We start from the raw sequence: 24,142 nt of genomic DNA on the forward strand, positions 1-24,142 counted from the left end.
CTGGATAATTCCAAACTGGAAATATAGAGGAGATCCTTGACTGAAAGACCTGTACCTCAATGACTGAAGTCCTCTGTAGTACTGAGCACATGTATGTGCTCTTCCATTACACTTTCATTTTCTTCAGTTTCAATCAGCCTTCTGGGTTTATCAAAGGCCTTGGTGAAGGACCATTTGATACCTTTGCCTAAATCTTAGAAGGGAAATGTGCCTTGATAAAAGAAGTGTCAAAATGAAGAAGAACATTGTATTATGGAAATTAGGGCTAATCTTAATCACTGGATCCTTTAAAGTACAGAAGTACCTTCTTACAAGGTAATCAAAGGTAACTAATAAATAGAGATAGCTCTGTTCCTCAGTTCTGCATTTTAGCAACAACCATGCTGAACAAGATGGTTTTAATATTCTTTTCAGCTGACTAAATCTTGGACAGACTTCTTTCTGATTCTAAGACCCTGAACTCTCATTTCTTAGAGCATATAGTTTTGACAACATGTAATTGCACATTCTTCCTCTGCTTCTTTGAGATTTCAAGCTGTTTCAAAAGGACTGTCTTTTTCAAGGACCTGGGAGCCATCTCTTTGAAATGTAATCATTAAGGAAGATAGAGCCCCCATCTCCCAGTCTCTATCTGAGCACAGAAGCCTAAATGTAAGTTGTAAATTTTCCTTCAGTCATAAAAAGAGAGTTTACATTTTGCAAATAATAAGCCATTATTCTAAGTGAATCAACGCCGTAACAGAAAGCCAAATACAGCATGTTCTTACATATAAGTGGGAGCTAAACACCAAATACACGTGGACATAAAGATGGAACCCTACAGACAACTAGAGGGAGGAAGGAGGAAGAGAGGAATGGGCTGAAAAATTACCTATGGGGTACTATGCTCACCCGCTGGGTGATGAGATCATCAATACTAAAACCCAGCATCACACAATATACTCATCTAGCAAACCTGCACATGTACCCACTGAATCTAAAATAAAAGTTGAAATTACGTTTCCTTTGAATAAGGCTAATTTGAAAACACACACGGCTTATAATCTACCACCCCAGCTCTTCAAAACTCTCCAGGCTTTTGCTGCAGCAGAGTTCAGTCCATACTGCCTTTTGTTTTATCTTCCCTGTTGCAATAGTCTTGAATAAAATCTTCCTTAGCGTTTTTATTTTGTCAGGTTTAATTTTTCCTTGAGACTACCTGGGGACTTTCCTAATTCTTGGTGCTTCAGACTTCCTGAGTTCAGTTCAGACTGCCTTTTGTTTTCTTTCCTGTTGCAATAGTCTTGAATTAAATCTTCCTTATCTTTCTAACTATGTACCTTTTAATTTCCCTCGACATTACCTGGGGACTTTCCTAATTCTTTGCCCTTCAGACTTCCTGATTATATACTCTGCTCCTGCCTCTGCAGAAGTAGTCTTTTCTTATTCTTTTTACCTTTCCAGAAACAGAACCTAAGTTATCCTACCTTGTTTGCCTCCTCTTCTGTGGCCCTTGTCTTTGTAAGACTCTGACCAATGGCTTCATTAACTTTAACTTCATATATTTTCTATTTTGGACTAGGTGTCCTTCCTAGCCTGCTGTTTCCACGGGTGATGGATTAGGTGCGTGGGTTCAGCTTCCTTATTGTAAGATCTTTTCTTTCCTTTCCCACATTTGTAGACACACTTGTTGCAAATATTCTTCTACTTAGCATATTTTTCTTACCTGTTTTGTCCTATTTTCTTTAGATTCCTGAGCCTTTACTTAATATTTTCCTGAATTAGAAATGGAAATGTGCATATCAACTGTCAGAGACGCTGGAACATAAAAAGTAATAAAGTGAAGCTATTTGTGGGCTATTACTTCACTGAGTTGGATTCTTCTCTTATTCCCACTGAGTATTTCAGTGGATTTCTGAACTGAAGAATAAACTAATTCATAATTCATATGAACTAATGAATAAACTCATTCATAATTCATAACCTAATAAACTAATTCATAATTCCCATGATACATTGCAACAAGAAGAACTCCTTTCATCTTTTAACTTTTTGTGTTACTGCATTTACTACAGGTTTTCCATCTCCAGACATGCTTACTTTACAAGTTGCAATTTTTGAATGCAGGCAGAATAAGATATATTGATGAGGGGGAAAAAGAGGGAGCGAGATATCAAGATGGACTACAAAAAGTATTATATCCTCCCTACAAAATAAGTATCTCTGTTGTGGAAGAATAAGTACACAGTTTTAAGGTAGACTTTGGGTCTTTAAGACAAGTACTAAATTTTATGTTTTTTTTTTTTATTCAGTCCTGCTGATGGTCAGCTTTTCTCAGAAAACATAATGATGTAATGTATCAATCCAGATCCATTGATCAAGGTGAACTCTTTCATGATTATTTTTTCTTACGAAAAAAATGAATTATTCTGCACAGAGAGAATATTATAACAATCTTCCAAATATACATCATTCAAATGATAAACATTCTTCTAAACTTGTTTGATATCTTTTTAATATCTTCTTTGTTTCCTCACATGTTTTTTTCTTTTGGTGATAAAATGTTTCAAAAATATCCCAGACTTTGTGGCCTTCCACTTTTCATATGTAAATGTAATGTATAGCTAAAAATGTATAATAATTCCTTAATATCCAATCTATACAGTAAACTTTTGATAGAATTTAAGTTTTTTCAGAGGTCGGTGCAAGGTGATTTAAATCAAGATGTTTAGAGTTCTAATGTGGGCAATGTCTGTTTTATTTGACAGCCAGGGTGAATCACTTTTTAGCATCCTCCTGGTCTATAGGACAACATTATTTTCTGGGCTATTAATAAGATGAAATAAGTGTGAATTATGGCAAAAATTTGCAGGGTGAGCATTTTATGTTTCTGAATTTCATATATGTAGAATTATGAAAGAAAAATTCAAAAAAATATAAAATCCGGAAGGAAAATAATGGATAGTTTTTAATTGCAATATCTTTTTAAAAAGGAAAAATATATGATGTACGGATTTGTTATATTTATAAATATTACATTTTTTGTTTTCAGCCTTAACTTATGTGAATTTATCAATCACTTTATCAAAGTTGATCTTCTTCATGTCCTATAGCTATAATAACCAGATTTGTCCTTCTTCTTTCTCTCCTTGTTGGTGAAAGAATACTTATTATTAATTTTAGTTTTGAAAATGTTCTATTACACGAAGAAACAAGGAACACAAATTATTAACAAAAGTCTTCAATATAAAGATGAGTTTTGCAGAAGTTTATAAATATCCTATTTGAAATACATATTATAATGTTGTTTTCTTTCTTGCTCTTACAAAATTTCCCATAAAACATCTTCAACAGAAAATACAACATGAATTTTAATAATTATTAAAATATTGTTACTTTTTTGTCTTTTATAAAAATTATAGAAACAGCTGAATAATAGCAAATATTGGCGTTATTAATTAATCAATTTAGAATGAGTATCCATTTATTAAAAAGAACAATCTAGGCAATAAACCATCCCACTTTTAAAAATCTTTGAATATATAAGATGAGCACCTTTTTCAGTTCTCTTGGTCTTCTTCTTAGCAACTTGATTCTACTTTTCTTTGGAAGGATCCATTCCCTTAATGTTGTGGCTGCATAATGTTCTACTCCACAGTTTCCGTGTACTAATTTTCAAAGATTGATTTCAGCTTAGTGGTCCACTGTATATTTTTTTCAAGACTAATTCTGGCTACTTGCAAATACATTTTGCTTCTGATTAACCTCCTTTAAATCTTTACATTAGGGGAAAAAGATAACTTATAAAAGAAAAATTGCATACAGTTCTTGCACACAGAGTTATATGCTTTTGGGGTTAAAGATACAAGATGAATTTAAGGAAGGTCAAACAATTATGGATTCTTACAAATTTCCTCTCAAGATGAACATGTGTAGGTGAATCTCCTTGCATTCAGGGTTGACTATATAACTAGGGATTCTTTGAATTAAATTTCCCATAGGATATAATGTTGATTAAATGATAAGTAATACAAACTTGCAAGTTGTAACTGACAGATGTATTATTAAAACAACATTAATCACAGCAATTGTTTATAACTTAGGTTAACAAATATATCTTCTGATATGTTTTAGCATTGTCAGCTAGTATGAAAATAAGAAACAGACATTTAGTCAGTTTTATTATTGTTTTAAATTTCTCCACATAAAATACACCCGCTTATTGCCTATACCCAGAGTAGACTACTAGTATTCTACTACCTCCTACTAATCTACTCTTGGCATACAATCCGATGAGGGTCCATAAGCCTTCCCTTGGTTTTACTGTGAGAAACTAGGAAAGACTGAACTAGGACAGCTAGTTGGTGTCTCATCAGCTCTTGTAAAACTTCCCGTTGCTGTCTTGAATCTCTCCTGCATTAAGTCCACTTCTTACACTGAACCTAGACTTTGAAAAACACAAATCTGTTCACAAATCTTCTAGTCACTTCCGTCGGCCTGGAGCAAAAATTTTGAACTCCTTAGCACAGTATCTCCCCTGACTTCTCAACTCCTTACACTAAATCTCCACTTACTCCCTCCCCTACCAAGCACAATCCTTCAGTCTGCCAGAACCCACCAAGTTCATTCATATCGATGAGTCTTTGCATGGGCTGCTGGCTTTCATTTACTAAGAAACTTCCTAATTTTGTGGCAGGGCTAAGAAAATTATTTTTCAAATTTAAGACTCAGAAAAGACTCCTGTTTGAGGAAATTCTTGACTCATATCACATAGAATACTTTTATCTGGGTCCACAAATTTAGAATCATTTCTTATTCTGCTTTAAATCTTTAGTATGAAGAATATGTATACCACATGTGCAAGAAATGCTTTTTGTTTTAAAATATATGAAATGGGATTCTGTTCAAGCAAAACACATTTAGATTTTTCGAGGGTATTCTTTTTTTTATTATACTTTAAGTTTTAGGGTACATGTGCACAATGTGCAGGTTTGTTACATATGTATACATGTGCCATGTTGGTGTGCTGCACCTATTAACTGGTCATTTAACATTAGGTATATCTTCTAATGCTATCCCTCCCCGCTCCTCCCACCCCACAACAGGCCCCATGGAATACTGTGCAGCCATAAAAAATGATGAGTTCATGTCCTTTGCAGGGACATGGATGAAGCTGGAAACCATCACTCTCAGCAAACTATCGCAAGGACAAAAAACCAAACACGACATGTTCTCACTCATAGGTAGGATTTGAACAATGAGAACATATGGACACAGGAAGGGGAACATCAAACACATTTAGATTTGTATAAAACCTTTCAGAGATTATTTCAACATGAAAATCAGTAACATCAAAAATGACTTTAGAAATGTTTTAAATATATAAGACTCACCTACTATCTTGAAAAGCTTATTTGCTATATTCTGGCTGTGCTAAATAACAGTATTCCTTCCAACTTTCTGTATCTCCCTATATTTTTTATTCATTTTTATTGCCTGTTTCTTATCATTTTCTATGTATCTGTGTTTACAGGTATATAAATAATGAGTTCCTAGAAAGGAGAAATATTCCTTTTCTTTTTGAGTAAAATAATAAAATATTTAGAGATGACATGATCTAACCTATGAGATTTGCTTTAAAATAATATGCTAGAGCATAAGTGGATGAGGGTATAAATGAAACAAGATTAATTATGTGTTGACATTTATCAAAGCTGTGTGAGAGATCCGTGGGGATCCATTATATAATTTTGCATATGATTAAAATTTTTCATAATACAAAGTTTTTTAAAAAATATAAAATGGGTGTATATGTGTGAATGTATGCATGCATACATCACAAATTATGGGAAATTTACATAATATAAAGGTAATACACACACATACACATGCAAAGAGAGAGAAAAAAAGAGAAAAAGAAAGTGCACAAGTGCAGTTTTGTGCCTAGAATTATGCTCATGACTGCAAAATTCATCATGTCTAGTACAGTGTCAATGAACAAAATCTTAGAAATCTTCAAAAATGGAGATATATACATCCTCACTACTATTTTACTTTTGTCCTCAAAACCTGTATGCTTAACTAAATCCAGGTTTAGAAAAAGAGCTTAGTCCTAAGTAGGGTGGAATTGATATAATGTGACTGAGTATATAACTTAATCTACATTCAGTATAAAGTATTTTAAAGACCCCTAATGTGCACAGTGTACTTTTGCTATGTGCTGAGTTCATAGTCAGTGTCACAAGATGATAGGCTGGAAACCCAAGGAGTTCACAGAATGGTGGCACTGAAGGCATTTGCAGTCCTCCTGTCGCTTTCTCCAGAAAATATTTTCAGCATTTGCTAGTCCAACCTTGTGTGTATCTCCATCATTGTAGTGTCCTCATTGTGTTAGAGTTGTATTATGAGATTGGTACAAAAGTAGTTGTGGTTTTTGCCATTGAAAGTAATGGAAAAACCTCAAGTACTTTTGCACCAACCTAATGTAATTAAATAGTTCACCAGAACGTGAAGTCCTTGAAGATAGGGATAATAGATTACATCATTTCCACCTTTGTTGCCAAGAGTCTAGCGCATAGTATATTTGCACCAAGATGAGTGAATCTATCTATCCATCTATCTGCACACACACATATGTATAGATACATACACATATACATATATATACATATATCTATATAAGTATATATAGATATGATGTACCTTAATTTTTTACCTTACACTTTAGAGATTAGAAAGAATATGTTCAATTGCCTACACCTTCTGTGATTTAAAAATTCAAAATTTTATCACCTATAAACTACAGTTATAAATTTTATTGTAACAGCAATTATTATACTTTCTTAAGTATAACATTTAATTGTTAATTACAGAATATAGAAATTACAGGAAAGAGCATAATAAGTTACTCAAAAGTCAAAAAGGATATATATTATACCAACTTGTGTATATATATAAGTTTATGCAACAGGGAGAAATATATGTATATATGTATATTTCTCCTTTATACAACAGGGAGAAATATGTGTGTGTATATATATACATATATATATGTAAATATATTTCTCCCTGTTGCATAAACTGTTTGCTTTTTTCTAAAAGCTCCTAACACATGAGCTTTTAACCTGTAGATAAAATATGTTTTGTGTTTCATTTTGATATTGAGCTGATATTTAATGTTTACTTTCAATGTTTTGAGTGTAAACTGTTAAGTACAATACACTACTTCTTTATTTTCAGCAAATCAACTATTACAATTATTTGTTGAATTTTAAAAATCATGTTTTCTATGTATCTTGTAGTTTTAAATACTTTATAAATCATGGGCTTTCCTGATAATTTGTTAAAAACTCTTAATCTTTTTCTCATCAGTTAAGAGAAATGAACATAGATACAATATTTAGTGTGCATTGTCATGATATTCACACACATATTGCAATTCATTAATTGAAAGTCTTTGGAAATGAAGGTAAGGAAAGAACTTAAGTTCCTAAACCAAAACATCTTCAACTTAACTCTAGGTAAATAGTATTAACTAAATTATTTCTTTATTACCACTTTATTATTTCAAAGATACAGGTAACAGTATTAAATAGTATTCAACAATTCTTAATTTATTCTGAATGTACACCATAACAGATATCATTATGTAGTGTTTCCTATATTCTGATAGCTATTGAATTATTTTATTATACATTCTTGTAAGTATACGTGTAGACATGAAAATAAACATGCACGACCTATATGACATGCTATGTTCAGTGATGACAGCTGTCTTCCCATTTTTTTGATGTGTTAAATGCAAGAGGTTTATTTCTTTTTAAAAAGTTGTTGTGGGTACATAGTAGACATATATACTTATGGAGTTCATGAGATATTTTGATACAGGAATGGAATTCATAATAATCACGTTATGAAAGATGGGTTATCCATCTTGTCAATATCTATTCTTTGTTACACACAATTCAGTTATACTGTTTTAGTTATTTTGAAATGTACAATTAAATTTTTACTGACTATAGGCACCCTATTGTGCTATCAAACACTAGGCCGTATTCATTCATTTGGACTATTTTTTGTACCTGTTACTAAGCCTTTTTCCAACTCCCCACTACCTTTCTCAGCCTCTGGTAGCCATCCTTCTACTCTCTATCTGCATGTGTTCAGTTGTTTGGATTTTTAGATCCCATAAATACATAAGAACATACGACATTTGTCTTTTTGTGCCAGGCTTATATTACTTAACATAATGACCTACAATTCCTTCTATGGTGTTGGAAATGACAAGGCCTCATTCTTTTATATGACTGAATAGCACATCATGTCTATACATACCACAGTTTCTTTTTCTATTTTTTTTGTTTGTTTGTTTGTTTTGCTGAGATGGAGTCTTGCTCTGTTCCGCTAGCTGGAGTGCAATGGCACAATCTTTGCTCACTGCGGACTCCGTCTCTGGGTTCAAGCAATTATCCCTGCCTCAGCCTCCTGAGTAGCTGGGATTACAGGTGCCCACCACCACGCCTGGCTAATTTTTGTATTTTTTAGTAGAGACAGGGTTTTGCCATGTTGGCCAGGCTGGTCTTGAACTCCTGTCCTCAGGTGATCCACCTTCATTGGCCTCCCAAATGCTGGGATTATAGGTGTGAGCCACTGTGCCGGGCCATGTACCACAGTTTTTTTTTTCCATTCATCTGTTGATGGACACTGAGGCAGCTTCCGAGATTTGGCTTTTGTAAACAAAGCTGCAACAAGCATGGGGTTGGACATATCTCTTGCATATGTTGGTCTCCTTTCTTTTGGGTATTGTATTCAATTGGGTACTGACTTACAGTCCCATGTGGCTGGGGAGGCCTCACAATCATGGTGGAAGGCAAGGAGGAGCAAGTCACGTCTTACATGAATGGTGGCAGGAAAAGAGAGAGAGCTTGTTCAGAGGAACTCCTTTGTATAAAACCATCAGATCTTGTGAGACTTATTCACAATGCTGAGACGCACACAAGAAAGACTCACCCCTGTGTTTCAATTACCTCCGACTGAGTCCCACCCATGACATGTGGGAATTGTGGGAGTTACAATTCATCAAGAGATTTGGGTAGGGACATAGCCAAACCATATCATTCTGCTCCTCATCTCTCTCAAATCTCATGTCCCCACATTTCAAAACCAATCATGCCTTCCCAACAGTCTGGCAAAGTCTTCACTCACTTCAACATTAACCCAAAAGTCCACAGTCCAAAGTCTTATCTGAGACAAGGCATGTCCCTTCCACATATGAGCCTGTGAAATCAAAAGCAAGCTAGTTACTTCCTAGATACAATTGGGGTACAGGTATTGGGTAAATACAGCGATTCCAAATGTGAGAAATTGGCCAAAACAAAAGGGCTACAGGGTCCATGCAACTCCAAAATCCAGCTGGGTAGTCAAATCTTAAAGGTCCAAAATAATCTCCTTTGACTCCATGTCTCACATCAAGGTCATGCTGATGCAAGAGGTGGGTTCCTATAGTATTGGGCAGCACTGACTCTGTGACTTTTCAGGGTACAGCTTCCCACCTGGGTGTTTTCATGGGCTGGTATTGAGTGTCTGTGGCTTTTCCAGGCACACAGTGCAAGCTGTCAGTGGATCTATCATTCTGGGGCCTGGAGGACAGTGGCCTTCTCTCACAGCTCCACTAGGCAGTGCCCCAGTGGGGACTCTATGTGGGAGCTTCAACCCTGCATTTCCCTTCCACACTGCCCTAGAAGAGGTTCTCCATGAAGGACTCACCCCTGCAGCAAACTTCTTCCTGGGCATCCAGGCATTTCCATATATCCTCTGAAATCTAAGTGGGGGTTCCCAAACCTCAATTCTTGACTTCTGTACACCTGCAGGTTCAACACCATGTGGAAGCTGCCAAGACTTGAGGCTTGCACCCTCTGAAGCCACGGCCTGAGCTTTACTTTGGCCCCTTTTAGTCATGGCTGGAGTGGCTGGGACTCATGCCACCAAGTTCCTAGGCTGCACACAGCACTGGGACACTGGGACAGCCCAGAAAACCATATTTTGTCCTAGGCCTCTGGACCTGTGATGAGAGGGGCTGCAGTAAAGACCTCTCTGACATGCCCTGGAGACATTTTCCCCATTGTCTTGGAGATTGTCATTGCAGCCAGCTTAAATTTCTCCTTAGAAAATGGGACTTTCTTTTCTATTGCATTGTCCAGCTGCAAATTTTCTGAACTGTTATGCTCTGCTTCCCTTATAAAACTGAATGCTTTAACAGCACTGAAGTCACCTCTTGAAAGCTTTGCTGCTTAGAAATTTCTTCTGCCAGATATCCTAAATCATCCTCTCAAGTTCAAAGTTCCACAAATCTCTGGGGCAGGGGCAAAATGCTGCCAGACTCTTTGCTAAAACATAACAAGAGTCACCTTTGATCCAGTTCCTAACAAGTTTCTCATCTCTATCTGAGACCACCACAGATTTAATCTTATTGTTCATATCATGATCAAGATTTTTGTCAAAGCCATTCAACAAGTCTCTAGGAAGTTCCAAACTTTCCCACATTTTCCGGTCTTCTTCTGTGTCCTCCAAACTGTTCCAATCTCTGCCTGTTACCCAGTTCCAAAGTCACTTACACATTTTGGGTGCCCCACTCTACTGGTACCAATTTACTGTATTAGTCAGTTTTCATGCTGCTGATAAAGACATACCAGAGACTGGGAAGAAAAAAAGGTTTAATGGACTTACAGTTCCACGTGGCTGGGGAGACCTCACAATCAGGTGAAAGACAAGGAGGAGCAAGTCACGGCAGGCAAAGAGAGAGAACTTGTGCAGGGGAACTCCTCTTTACAAAACCATCAGATCTCATGAGACTTATTCACTATCACAAGAACAGCATGAGAAAGACCTTCCCCCATGATTCAATTACCTCCATCTGGGTCCCTCCCAGACATGTGGAAATTGTGGGAGTTACAGTTCAAGATGAGATTTGGGTGGGGACATAGCCAAACTATATCAGGTATATAATCAGCAGGGGATTGATGGATCATATGGTAGTGGAACATTCAAACATTTCTCCATAGTGATTGCACTAACTTGCATTCCTACCAACAATGTACAAGAGGGTTCTCTTTTATCCACATCCTTGCCAGCATTAGTTATTGCCTTTTTGATAAAAGCCATTTCAACTGAGATGATATCTCATTGTATTTTTTTATTTGAATTTCTCTGATGATCAATGATGTTAAGCACTTTTTCATATGTCCATTTACCAATTGGAAGTCTTTTCTTGAGAAATGTCCATGCAAATCTTTTGTCCATCTTTTGAGCAGATTATTAGACTTTTTCCTACAGAGTTGTTTGAATTCCTTATATATTCTGGTTATTAATACCTTGTCAGATGGTAGTTTGCAAATATTTTCCCTCTTCTGTGGGTTGTCTCATCACATTGTGGATTGTTTCTCTGCTGTGCAGAAACTTTTTAACTTGGTATGACCCCATTTGTCCATATATGCTTTGATTGCCTGTGCTTGTGAGGTGTTACTCAAGAAATATTCATGCAGACCAATACACTTGATAATTTTTCCAATGTTTTCTTGTCGTAGTTTCATAGTTTGAGGGCTTAGATTCAATTCTCTAATACATTTTTATTTAATTTTTATAGACGGTGAGATATAGAGGTCTAGTTTCACTCTTCTGCATATGAATTTCCCAGTTTTCCTCTTTTATTGAAGAGACTGTCTTTTCCCCAGTGTATGTTCTTGGCACCTTCATTGAAAATGAGTTCACTGTATGGGGGGTTAATTTGTTTCTGGGTTCTCTATTCTGTTCCTTGTGTGTGTGTGTGTGTGTGTGTGTGTGTGTGTGTGTGTGTGTGTGTTTTATGCCAGTACCATCCTGTTTTGTTACTGTAACTCTGTAATAAAATTTGAAGTGAGGTTATATGATTTGTCCAGTTTTGTTCTTTTTGCTTAGGATAGTTTTGGCTATTGTGGATCTTTTGTGGTTTCATACCAATTTTAGGGTTTTTTTTCTATTTTTGTGAAGAATGTCATTGATAATTTTATAGGGATTGCATTGAATCCGTAGATTGTTTTTGGTGGTATAGACATTTTAATAATATTGATTATTTCAATCCCTGAACATAAAATACCTTTCCATTTTTTGGTGTCCTCCTCAATTTCTTTCATCAGTGTTTTATACTTTTCATTACAGAGATCGTTCATTTCTTTGTTGAAATTAATTCCTAGATATTTATTTTATGTGTGGCTATTGTAAATGGGATTATATTTTATTTCGTTTTTACATTGTTCACTGTTGGTATATAGAAATGCTTCTGATTTTTGTATGTTGATTTTGTATCTTGCAACTTTATTGAACCTGTTTATAAGTTTTAATAGCTTTTTAGTGGACTCTTTGGTTTGCCCAAACATAAGATCATATTAATTGCAAACAAGGATAATTTGAATTCTTTCATTTTAATTTGGATGCTCTTTCTTTCTCATGTCTGATTTCTCTAGCTAGGACTTCCAGTACTATGTTGAATAACAGTGGTGAAAATGGGCATTCTTGTCAGATTTTAGAGGAAAGGCTTTTATGTTTTTCCTCATTCAATATGATACTATTCTGTATGACAGCTGTGGGTCTCATATATATGGCTTTAATTATGATGAGGTATGTTCCTTCTATACTCAGTTTTTTGAGGGTTTTGATAATGAAGAGATGTAGAAATTTATCAATGCTTTTTCAACATCAGCTGAAATGATCATGTGGGGTTTTTTCCTTCATTCTGTTGATATGATGTATCACATTGATTGATTTGTGTATTTTGAACCATCCTTGCATGCTAGTGATAAATTCCACTTGGTCGTGATGAATGATTTTTTAATTTATTTTTGAATTTGGTTTGCTTATATTTTGTTAAGGAATTTTGGATCTCTATTTATCAGGGATATTTTTGTCTGTAGTTTCCTTTCTTTCTTTTTTTTAAGTATGCCTTTGTCTGGTTTTGGTATCAGGATAATATTTGCCTTAAACTGAGTTTGGAAGTATTCCCTTCTCCTATATTTTTTGTAATTGATTGCATAGGCTCTGTATTAGTTCTTCTTTAAAAGTTTGGTAGAATTCAGCAGTAAAACCACTGGGTCCTGGGCTCTTTTTTTATTTTTTATTTTTATTTTTTTTGAGATGGAGTCTCACTCTGTCATCCAAACTGGAGTACAGTGGCACTGTCTCAGCTCATGCAGTCTCTGCCTCCCAGGTTCAAACAATTGTCCTGCCTCAGCCTCCTGAGTAGCTGGGATTACAGGGATGCACCCCCAGTGCCTGGCTAATGTTTTTGTATTTTTAGTAGACATGGAGTTTCACTATGTTGGTCAGGCTGGTCTTGAACTTCTAACCTCAGGTGATCCACCTGCCTTGGCCTCCCAATGTGCTGAGGTCAAAGGCATGAGCCACCGCACCCAGCCCCGGGCTTTTCTTTACTGGGAGATTTTTATTACGACTTTGATCTCATTACTTGTTATTGATCCTTTCAGGTTTTGAATTTCTTTCTGGTTCAATCTTGATAGGTTATACATGTCTAAGAATGTGTCCATTTCTTCTAGATTTTTCAATTTACTGGTATATAGTTGTTCATAGTTGCTATTAATGATACTTTCAATGTCTGTGGTATCAGGCATAATGTCTCCTTTTTTATCTTTGATTTTTTTTTTATTTGGATAATCTCTTTTCCTTAGCCTGGCTAAAAATTTGTCTATTTTGTTTAACTTCTCAAAAACCACCTTTTTGTTTCATTAATCTTTTGTATTGTTTTCTTCATTTCAAATTCATTTATTTCTGCTTTGAAATTTATTATTTCTTTTCTTCTACTAATGTTGGGTTTGGTTTGCTCTTGCTTATCTAGTTCTTTTACATGCATCATTAAGTTGTTTATTTGAAGTTTTTCTTCTTTTTTGATGTAGGCACTTATAGCTATAAACTTCTTTCTTATTACTTCATTTGCTGTATCCCATAGGATTTGGTAGGTTGTGTTTCCATTATCATTTATTTCAAGAAATTTTTCAATTTCCTTCTTAATTTATTTACTGACTCACTGGTCATTCAGCAGCATACTGTTTAATTTCCATGTATTTGTATAGTTTCCAAAATTCCTCTTGTAATTCATTTCTGCTTTTATTTCATTGTGGTTATAGAAGATGCTTGATATTTTTTCAATCTTTTTGAATGTTTTAAGGCTTGTTTTTTTGAACTAACATATAGTCTATCCTTGAGAATGATCCATGTAAATGTTTATTAGATTCATTTGGTCTATAATGCAGATTAAGTCCAATGTTTCTTTGTTGGTTTTTTGTCTGGAAGATCTGTCCATTGCTGAAAGTGGGGTGTTGAAGTATCTAGCTATTATTGTATTGGGGCCTATCTCTCTCTTTAACTCTAATAATATTTTTTTTAATATATGTGGGTGCTCCAGTGTTTGGTGCATATATACTTAAAATTGTTATATCCTCTTGATAAATTGAACACTTTATTATTACATAATATCCTTCTTTGCTCCTTCTTAGAGTTTTTGTCTTGAAATATATTCTTTTTCTGATAAGAGTAGCTACTCTTGCTCTTTTTTGGTTTCCATTGGCATGGAATATCTTTCTCCATCCCTTTATTTTCAGTACATGTGTGTTTCCCTCTTTCTCCGCTCTAAGCCACCCAGAGCTGGGGGTGAATTGACACAAGAACCCTGTGGCCACCACCCCTAAGTGTGTACTGGGTCACACCTGAAGTCTGTACAGCACTGGATCTTACCCAAGGTCTGCTGTAACCACTCCCTGGTACCACCTATGTTCGTTCAAAGCGCTGGGTCTCTAGAATAAGCGTTGTAGCCATCCAGTCCTATGTCCTTTCCTTCAGAGCAGTGATTTCTTTCCCCTGGCCCCTGGGAAGGTCTAGAGGTTCAGTTAGGGAGCCAGACACTAGAATCAAAAACCTTAGAAGTCGTCCTTGGGTTCTATTGTGCTGCGGCTGAATTGGCACTCAAACCACAAGACATAGTCCTTCCCACTCTTCCTTCCCCTTTCCACAGGCAGAGGAGTCTCAGTAGGTCACATGCCACCCCAATCCACTATCTCTAGGCCCAGCTGAGCCCTAGGACATGACTTGCCTGGGTGTGGCAATTCTTGTGGCCTAGACTCCCTTTCAGGTTTATTTGGAGCCACAGACCACTTTAGCCTGCGGTGAAGATCCTTACGACAACTCAAATTCTGACCTCCGGGATCAGTCATTCTCCTCTGGATAGGGCTGGTTTAAATGCACCCTCTGTGTACAGGCATCAACTGAGTTTAATCTAGTTTTGCTTTCTTCTATAAAGAAGGGCAGCATGGAGTTCAATGGCTCAAAATTGCTGGGTCTCCCTCTCAGGGCACAAAATCTCTCTCTAAAGAAAGCTGCTGCTGCTGGTGGGTGGGGAAAGGGTGGTGTCAGTGATTCAAGGCTGCTTTTTCTACTTCTTCAGTGCCTCTTTCAGTGATACAAAGTAAAAGCCAAGGATTATGAATGGTCACCTGATTTTTTGGTTCTTATGAAGGTGCTTTTTTGTGTGTAAATAGTTGTTAAATTAGTGTCTTTGCAGGGGATGATAGGTGGAGCCTTCTATTCTGCCATCTTGCTTCATTCTCAATCTATCTTTCCATTTAAAATTACTATGGTCTTCATTTTTGGAAACAGATGTAACAGGAATCAACAGATGTTAACGGGAAACAAGGAATTTTCCTGATGAGACAATTTGGTATTAGAACTGTTTTAGAAACCAAGTAAAGTGCAAAGTTTCGCTAGGGCCCTCAAATAAAAATGATGTAAACCAACAGATGACAGCTTAATGAGTTCAGGCAGGAGGATGGGGCTATATAGTATCAAGATAGATGATGTTGAATCTCATGGATAGATTCGGTTCCTGACTCTACAGATAAATAATGGCAATCATGATGATGATTTACTGTTAGGGAAACATATTTTGGTGGTATCTCGGGCTTGTCTGACAATGCATATTCAAAAGATAGATTGAATGCCCTAGAATGTTAACCTTGTCACTGATGATTTTAGCATTTTCTTGAGACGCACTAAAAAAGACTGTTTTTTTTCCTTTTAAAATTATTGGGCTGAATAATCATATTTAGTTATTTCAATTCTAGCTGAAGAATTTGGTATGTTTCAAAATACTACACTAAAGTTAAATTGCATTTTGTTCAAAAGGTCTCATATTAATTTTTATTATTTTAAATGAAAACTCACAGTAGCTTGGAAAATAAAGTGGTTTCACCTCTATTTAGTATACTACAAACAGTAAAAGTGATATTGAAGGATATTCATATAGTAAAATCACAAAATGATATATTGCATTATATTCAGGGAAAGCATCAGGATTGTGCGAAGTTGGACACCCTTGCATCTTTTAGGAAACAGCCATTGACATCTTTACTGTAAGAAATAATGCACTTTTTTTTTGGAGATGGATAAAAAAGTAATTAATCAAAATTCAATTTCAAGGCATTTGAAAGTTTCTCCACCTTTCTCCAACATAACAAACAAAAGGATTTTCATAACTTTATTCCCGCAAGTTGTCAATTTTTTAAGTATTTTTGTATATTGCTACATTTTGCATATTACTATGTTATATAAAATAATATTGTAAATAATTTAAACAATTTGAATACCACAGTTCTTTTTATTTGTCATTAAAATTAATTTTTCCTGTGTCTATTGTTCTACTCACAGAGTGATACAGAGATGTGACCCAAGGGGTCTACCTACCAGGGAGGAGGTGTGGTTTTTACTGGAATATTCTGGCAAGCAAAAGTGAGTAGCTTAGTTTGAGGCCTGGAACTTCTCTATACCAGGAAGTCATTTCATTTATCTGTGCCATTGTTTTCTTATCAGCAAAATATGAACTGGGCTATCTACTTGACAGTTTTTCCATGACAAGCAAGTGAGCTGAGCCAATATGAGTAAGGGAAACAAATGCAAATCTCCAATGCCATTTCAGTGATGGGTATTAACTTTCAAATGAAATACAAAAATTTACAGCATTTCCTCAATTCAATTTGATATCATTGAAACAGTCTTTATTTTTCATAATGAAATACTCAATGATTTATTATAATATAATCCTTAATTGTGTTTCATGTCTTTGAAATGACAACAATTTTACTCTTTCATGACAAAAATGTTTATTACTTTATATATTAGCAATATCTAAAACCTCCCCATAATTTTCATTTCATCCAACCCACTCTACCACCAGATCAATATAAGGACCCAGGTTTAGAATGAATGTATCTCCTCTTATTCCCTTGTTTATGCCATTCCGTGACCCACCAAACATACATTTCATTGATTCTACATACCACTTTCTTTTTCAACTCCTCTTCGACATTTTGATGGTTTTTCTCTCTTGCTTACTAGATTTAATGGTATAGTTAGTCACGACAGTCATTCTCTTGCTTACATTCTCAAATCTCCTTTGTCTCTTGGTTTCAAACATTCATTTTGAAACACTTGATTAATTTCACCCCCTGACTATTTCATGCCTGTATTGCATGTAGCTGAATGTGACTGAAAAGTAGTGTGCCAGCAGGTAATTCTAATACCCCTTTTCTAATCTTCTTTTATTCTCTTTTTAAATATTCCCAAAACACCTATTGCTTTTAACATATTACATCATTTACCTACTGCATCTACTATTTACTAGGATGCATGTCCTTACAAGGCTAGGATCTTTGATGTTTTTTCCACTGATATATCTCAAGTGCCTAATATATTAAACACTCAAATATGTTTGTTGGATATATGTTGTTCAATATTTATGTCCTTCAGATTGTCTATATGATTTAGAGTTTCCAGAAAACTGTTTAACTTTGCATCCACTGACAATGGAAAGACCACATTTATTTTCCTGTGCAAAGGGTTATATGTGTTACAGATAAAATGTTGATTCATTTTTCTATCTCATTCCCATTCTCTATTCTAGGTGAGTATAATGCTAGTAAAAACTCTAACAAAGTAATTATAATGTGTTCCGGACAGGTTCTCTCCTTTTGGCTTTCTCCCTGCTTCTGAAACACATCCCTTTCCAGGAATGCATGCTTTCTGAGGCAGACAAAAGAAGAGTTGTTCAAGGTATGTCAAGATGAAATGTCAGTTTAGTGAATTGCAGTTTCTACCTTTTTTCCTATAAAACACTTCTCAATTAAATGCTTAGCTTTCAGTGTCAATAAATCTGATATTATAATTGCTACAATCCTAATACATTTCTAAGTGCCTCTATATCATATTTTTTTCTTTTCTTTTCTTTTTTGTTCTTTTGAGACAGAGTATCACTCTGTCACCCAGGCTGGAGTGCAGTGGCGCGGTCTCGGCTCACTGCAACCTCCATCTCCTGGGTACAAGTGATTCTCCCACCTCAGCCTCCTCAGTAGCTGGGACAACAGGCATGCATCACCTTGCCAAACTATTTTTTTGTATTTTTAGTAGAAACTGAGTTTCGCTATGTTGGCCAGCATGGTCTCGAATTCCTGGCCTCAAGTGATTTGCCCAAGTCAGCCTCCCAAAGTGCTGGGATTAGAGGCATGAGCCACTGCACGTGGCTAAATGCCACTATATCATTTTCTTACTTTAAAAAATTGATTTGGGGGACACATAAAATCCTTGGTTATTCACATAGTGAGGGGACAATTTTGCTTCTATTTCTTACTTTACAGATAAGGAAACTGAGGCCGTGAAAAATTAGGAAATTTGTACAAGGTCACAAATATAAAGCACTTTTTACTTTGAAATGGTTCTTGAGACTTCTTTTTAGAAGCTTAATATAAACATTTCACACATGCAGGAAATTATACCTTCATATCTCTTTGGGGAAAGAAAAAATTACAATAGAAAATATTTCTCATTAAGATAGCCTTGATTCTATTTGACACTTTAACTGTACTATCTTTATCGTGTATAATAGATGGATTATGTAATTACATTACTCTATAGATTGTATTAGAATAGGGAGACATTTGAATTTGGGAAACCAATCAGGCTTAATTAGAAGAACTTAGTTGAAATAGCCGGAGGAAATGAAAAATAGAATTTCTTTTACGTTAAGTCACAGATTACAAAATTATTATCTACATTGTTAAGGCTTTTTAAAAAAATTATTTTATTCAGATTATAATATACACTACTACATTTTAAGCCCTATAGCGTGTCATAGTTTTCTTCCTTGTTACCTGATATGGTAATTCTCCTCCTTTAATGTAGTTAATAAAAAGGTCGAGATTCCCTAGTTCCTTCCTATGCTCTTCCTTATTATGATACCCCATCACTTGAGACTGGAAGCTAAATGAACTTCACCTTTCAGATTTTTTTTCACCTGAGAATGTACATCATATGGTAATGGGCCAGCCCACTGTGTCTGTTGGATCTGTGACCGCCGCTGTGATTATTCATCTTAATTTGCTTGTAAAAGATGGTGATTATTTCATAAGACATTCTCTTATAAAATGGAAACCAAAGCAAACAGAAGCAGGGTTTTGTTGACATGTTTTAAAGTACAGAAATAATTCCAATTGAAATGTTAATTAAAATAATACATGATGTCTTTTAAAAACTTAGATGTTCCAGGTTTATTTGAGATAGTCTTCAGTCCTTGGAAAAATATTTATAGCTCCATCAAATTTGGTTTCTTATTCTATCAAAGAAAGGAACATAATCAATGAAACTTAAGCTCAGATATGTGTGTGACACACATACAATGTCAGATCTAGAAGAGTCCATATTTAAAATATATATATAGCTACTTTGGAATATATAAAGAAAAAGCTCTGTGCTTTAATAGATAACATCTAGTGAGCACTGACTACATCTTATATTAATAACTCATTTTCTTATCAAACCATCTATGTTAGGAAATTGAGAGTTTAACTTTTTGAAAATATTATGATATAGCTAAAGTCTGTAACCAGAAAGTCTGAATCCAGAACCCATTGCTTAATTGCTTGTGTTACTTGCCTTTCGACTAGAAGCTTTATTGATTCTGATATTGCAAAACTCGATATTCATTTTCAGATTGCGAAGATGTCTATTTTTCTCAAAGTCTTTTATCTGAGTTTCACATGTTTAAGACAGTTTCAGAAATAAAATGATGTTTTGTTTCAGAGTGTTTTTAAATGTATATATTTATTCCTAACTGACATTAACAAATAATTGTACTGGTAATGTCTTGTGATTAGTGGCACTGTTGAACAATGTTTGGACTATTTTTTTACCAGGGACGCATAAAATACTTAGAATTTAATTAATTGAAATGAAAAAAATATTTTTCTTAGTGTATAATGCCTGAAAGTTTATTGTTGTCTAGAAATTTTGTAAAAAATGTATTTTAAAATATTAACCATTTAGTAATCTTCATAGATTAATTAACCTAATGGTTTAAGAAAGTGCATAACTGCTTAACTACTTTAAAGGTTACTTCAGACACAGGCTAGTTCAGAATAAGTTTATGAATTAAATCTCTTTCTAAAACATAAAGTCCTGGGAAGTAAGCCAAGGTCAGTTTCTTAAAGCTAACCCAGTAGGCTAATAATAAGAACTCTTACATTAGCCAAACTGAATTATTCAGATGTAACCAGTAGTGTCTAAAATTTCCAAATTTATTGGAACAACATCAATGTGATATTATGCTCTAATGTCTGGCTAACTTCTGGAAAGATTTACTACATATCCACACTCTTTGGTTATTGCATTCTTAACAGGTGAATAGCATTTTTGATAGGACAAGATATTGGTCCATCCTGAAGGAGAGAAGAGGATTATTGCTACCACATGAAAACAAAGAGAAATAGATGTGTAATTTTCAGTGGGTTCATTGCATTATGTAAACCTATTTAAGCACTTATTCTTATTACACCTTAAATGTATTTATTTTTAAAGCACATAAGAATCAAATTCCTTCTCCCTAATCTTTGTGATTCTCATGAAGTACTTCTGAGATGTGAATCAGGACTTTGCATTCTTAGCAAGCATCCAGGTGATTCTGTCGCAGATGAGTCACACATTGTATTTTTAGAAATACTGAGAGTAGCTGTGTTTTCCAATACACATAACTGTAAGTTTTCAGCAAGACTTGGTAGTGGGAGACATTTAGTTAAAATGGGTAATGTGTTAAGGGATAAGCCTGCCCTAATATTTGGAGTGGCTGAATTGGTTAACAGTATTCTATCAGGGAAAATTTCTTTACTTGACCTTCATTTTCACCTTTGATATGTACATACAGGTTAAGAGTAAGAATGGTGATTTGAATCCAATTAATGTGCATTTGCAAAGATTTAGATGTTAAGAAGAGAATGTACCTTGACCTTGGACTAGAGAAGGAACGGAAATGTTATAGAAAAAATGAAAGGGTTATACAAGGAAACTTAATCCTAAGCAGAGCTTTACCCATGGGACTAAGCCTGGAAGGGAATAACTGAAACTGAGACTCAGAGGAAATTGAAGCTTGTAGCAGATTTGTGCCCAGGATAATGGCATGATTCTAAAGATTCTGCTTGCACAAACAGAGTAAGTAAAACCTGGGCACTTTGGCTCACACCTGTAATCCCAGCACTTTGGGAGGCTGAGATGGGCAGATCAAGAGGTCAAGAGATCGAGACCATCCCGGCCAACATGGTGAAACCCCATCTCTACGAAAAACACAAAAATTAGCTGGGCGTGGTGGTATGCACCTGTAGTCTCAGCTACTCGGGAGGCTGAGGCAGGAGAATCATTTGAACCCGGGAAGCGGAGGTTGCAGTGAGCCAAGATTACACCACTGCACTTTAGCCTGATGACAGAACGAGACTCCGTCTAAAAAACAACAAAAAAAAGGCCGGGCCCAGTGGCTGACGCTTGTAATCGCAGCCCTTTGGGAGGCCGAGACGGGTGGATCACGAGGTCAGGAGATCGAGACCATCCTGGCTAACACGATGAAACCCCTCTCTACTAAAAATACAAAAAATTAGCCGGGCGTGGTGGCAGGCACCTGTAGTCCCAGCTACTCGGGAGGCTGAGGCAGGAGAATGGCGTGAACCCGGGAGGCTGAGCTTGCAGTGAGCCAAGATCGCGCCACTTCGCCCCAGCCTGGGCGACAGAGCAAGACTCTGTCTCAAAAAAAAAAAAAAAAAGAGTGTATAAAAGGAGGTGAAAAATTAGTGGGTTTAAAAAAAATTTTTTTTTCTTAACAGTCTATCTCAAATGTCATTTATTCCAAGACCTAAAGGAAAAAAAGAGGAGCAAGATATACAAAAATCAGAACAGATCATTCCAAACAGCTGTAATAAGGTAATAGATAGTACAATGACCCATAGAGAAAGTGAGAAAAAAAATCAAGATGCTTAAACATCCTGAGAGAAGCAAGGAAAATAGTAGAAGAGGTTAGGTAATCAGGCAAGTATCAAATGATACAGGACTTTTTTTTTTTTTTTTTTTTTTAGAAAAAGTAAGTAGTTTGAATTTTATTCTAAGTGTGAGTAATTCTTTTGGAAAATTATAAGTAGGGGTGCTTATAACTCCAGATCTCTGTGGCATCCAAACGTAAATTTTTTTCTTGCTCAATTACTTGTCAGCTGAAGTTCGACTATAATTATGCCACCTGTCTTCTTTAGTTTTGAATGCAGGTTGCAGAAATGCTTCCCTCTGAGATAAGACATTCTCATGGAAAAGGAGAAAAGAAAAAGAAAATAGAATTGCAAAAGCACAAGATGGTTTAAAACTTCTACTTAGATGATTTAAACATGGCATATATCATGTCTGATCACCCTCCATTGGTTAAAGCAAGTCCTGATAATCCAGATGTTTTGGGAGGGCCATCATCTTCTTACAGGAAAGGTCAGTGAATAATTGGGGACAATATTTTCTTCTGTATCAAAAACACCCACAACGTCATTGAATTTGAAGCTATATAGACAAGTGAATAAATAAATTAAAAAGCTGAATGGAGATAGAAAAAAAGAGGAAAATCCAGAAAAAGACCAAAGAGCTCCTCTGTATTTAGAGGCAAAGTGGTGGAGAAGGAGTTCGCAAAGGTGATTGAGGAGTAAAATCCAGTATAGTAGCAAGAAAAACCAAAAAAATATCTGCCATGGAGAAAAAGAAAATGTTTCCAGAAAAAGAAGATTAACCATGTGCAATGCAGCTGAGAAATAAAATACGGTAAAAGACATGAAACAATTAGATTTGTATTTGGCAACATTGTATTTGAAATGGCAACAATACGTTTACCGTGTTGGTATTATTTTTTTTCCACCAGCAAATATTGTGTACTGGGTAAGGAGATGTAGGATAAAGGAAAATGATCTCAAAGAAGATGGGGGTGAGTTAGGGAGTAGACGGTAGATAAAAACAACCCAGAGAATCAACGATGGTGGTGATAGTCGCGCATATTATTGAATATATGGTTTAGGCTGTGGTGAAAGTAAAGTGAGATTTCAGGGGATAAAATATTCCAGGAAATAATAAAAGTTAAGGGATGGGAAGGGTTTCAGTTTCTTATATAAAGTTAAAGCCCCAATATTAAGCAGGCAGCCCACATGAGTTTGATATTAATCAGAATAGTGACAACAGTTGAAGTGAGAAAGTCTTTAAAATAGATCTGTAAGTTCCTGGTGAATGAAGAGGTAGGACCACAAGGTTGGCAACTAAAGATGTTGTGTAGTGTGTGCACATATGTGTGTTTATGAGTAATCATGCCATTATTCTACATCACAGAATGTTTACATATTAAATATAATGAGGTACCTTGGCAGTTATAACTGGTTTATGTGTTTCATTTGTTGAGAAATGTTGAAGGTACAATTCAGAATGCTGGAAATATTTATAACGGCAATCCCTCTACATCTTAAAGTTAGATGGTATGAACTTTCCCAATTCATTAAGTGATGTTCAGTAAAATTTTGCACTGCTTTTTAATGGCAATTTGCATCATAAAGGAAAGAATAGGAGTACGTTAATTGGCTCAAGAATTATTTTCCTAAGTAACTGCACTCATTTCCATTTTGGAGTGAGGCTCCAAAACTGAACTCAAGCTCTCTATGTCCTAGGTGACCTTGTTAGACTGCATGGTTATAATTATACTGAATAATCAATGGAAAAACACGAAACTTCAAAGGCTAATGAATAG

At 35.5% G+C, this 24,142-nt stretch overlaps 1 long non-coding RNA gene across 1 annotated transcript in view; it reads left to right on the forward strand.

The window, feature by feature from the left end:
- LOC104005712 (uncharacterized) overlaps window positions 1–24,142 on the forward strand; it is a 50,097-nt gene that overhangs the window by 21,157 nt on the left and 4,798 nt on the right. The window contains exons 3-4 of the long non-coding RNA XR_679149.2: window positions 16,723–16,803; window positions 18,031–18,123. This is a non-coding gene — a long non-coding RNA (uncharacterized LOC104005712). The remainder of the gene's footprint in view (window positions 1–16,722; window positions 16,804–18,030; window positions 18,124–24,142) is intronic.

Source organism: Pan troglodytes, chromosome 22 (genome assembly GCF_028858775.2).
Source record: "Pan troglodytes isolate AG18354 chromosome 22, NHGRI_mPanTro3-v2.0_pri, whole genome shotgun sequence".
In the NCBI taxonomy this organism is placed as follows: domain Eukaryota; kingdom Metazoa; phylum Chordata; class Mammalia; order Primates; family Hominidae; genus Pan; species Pan troglodytes.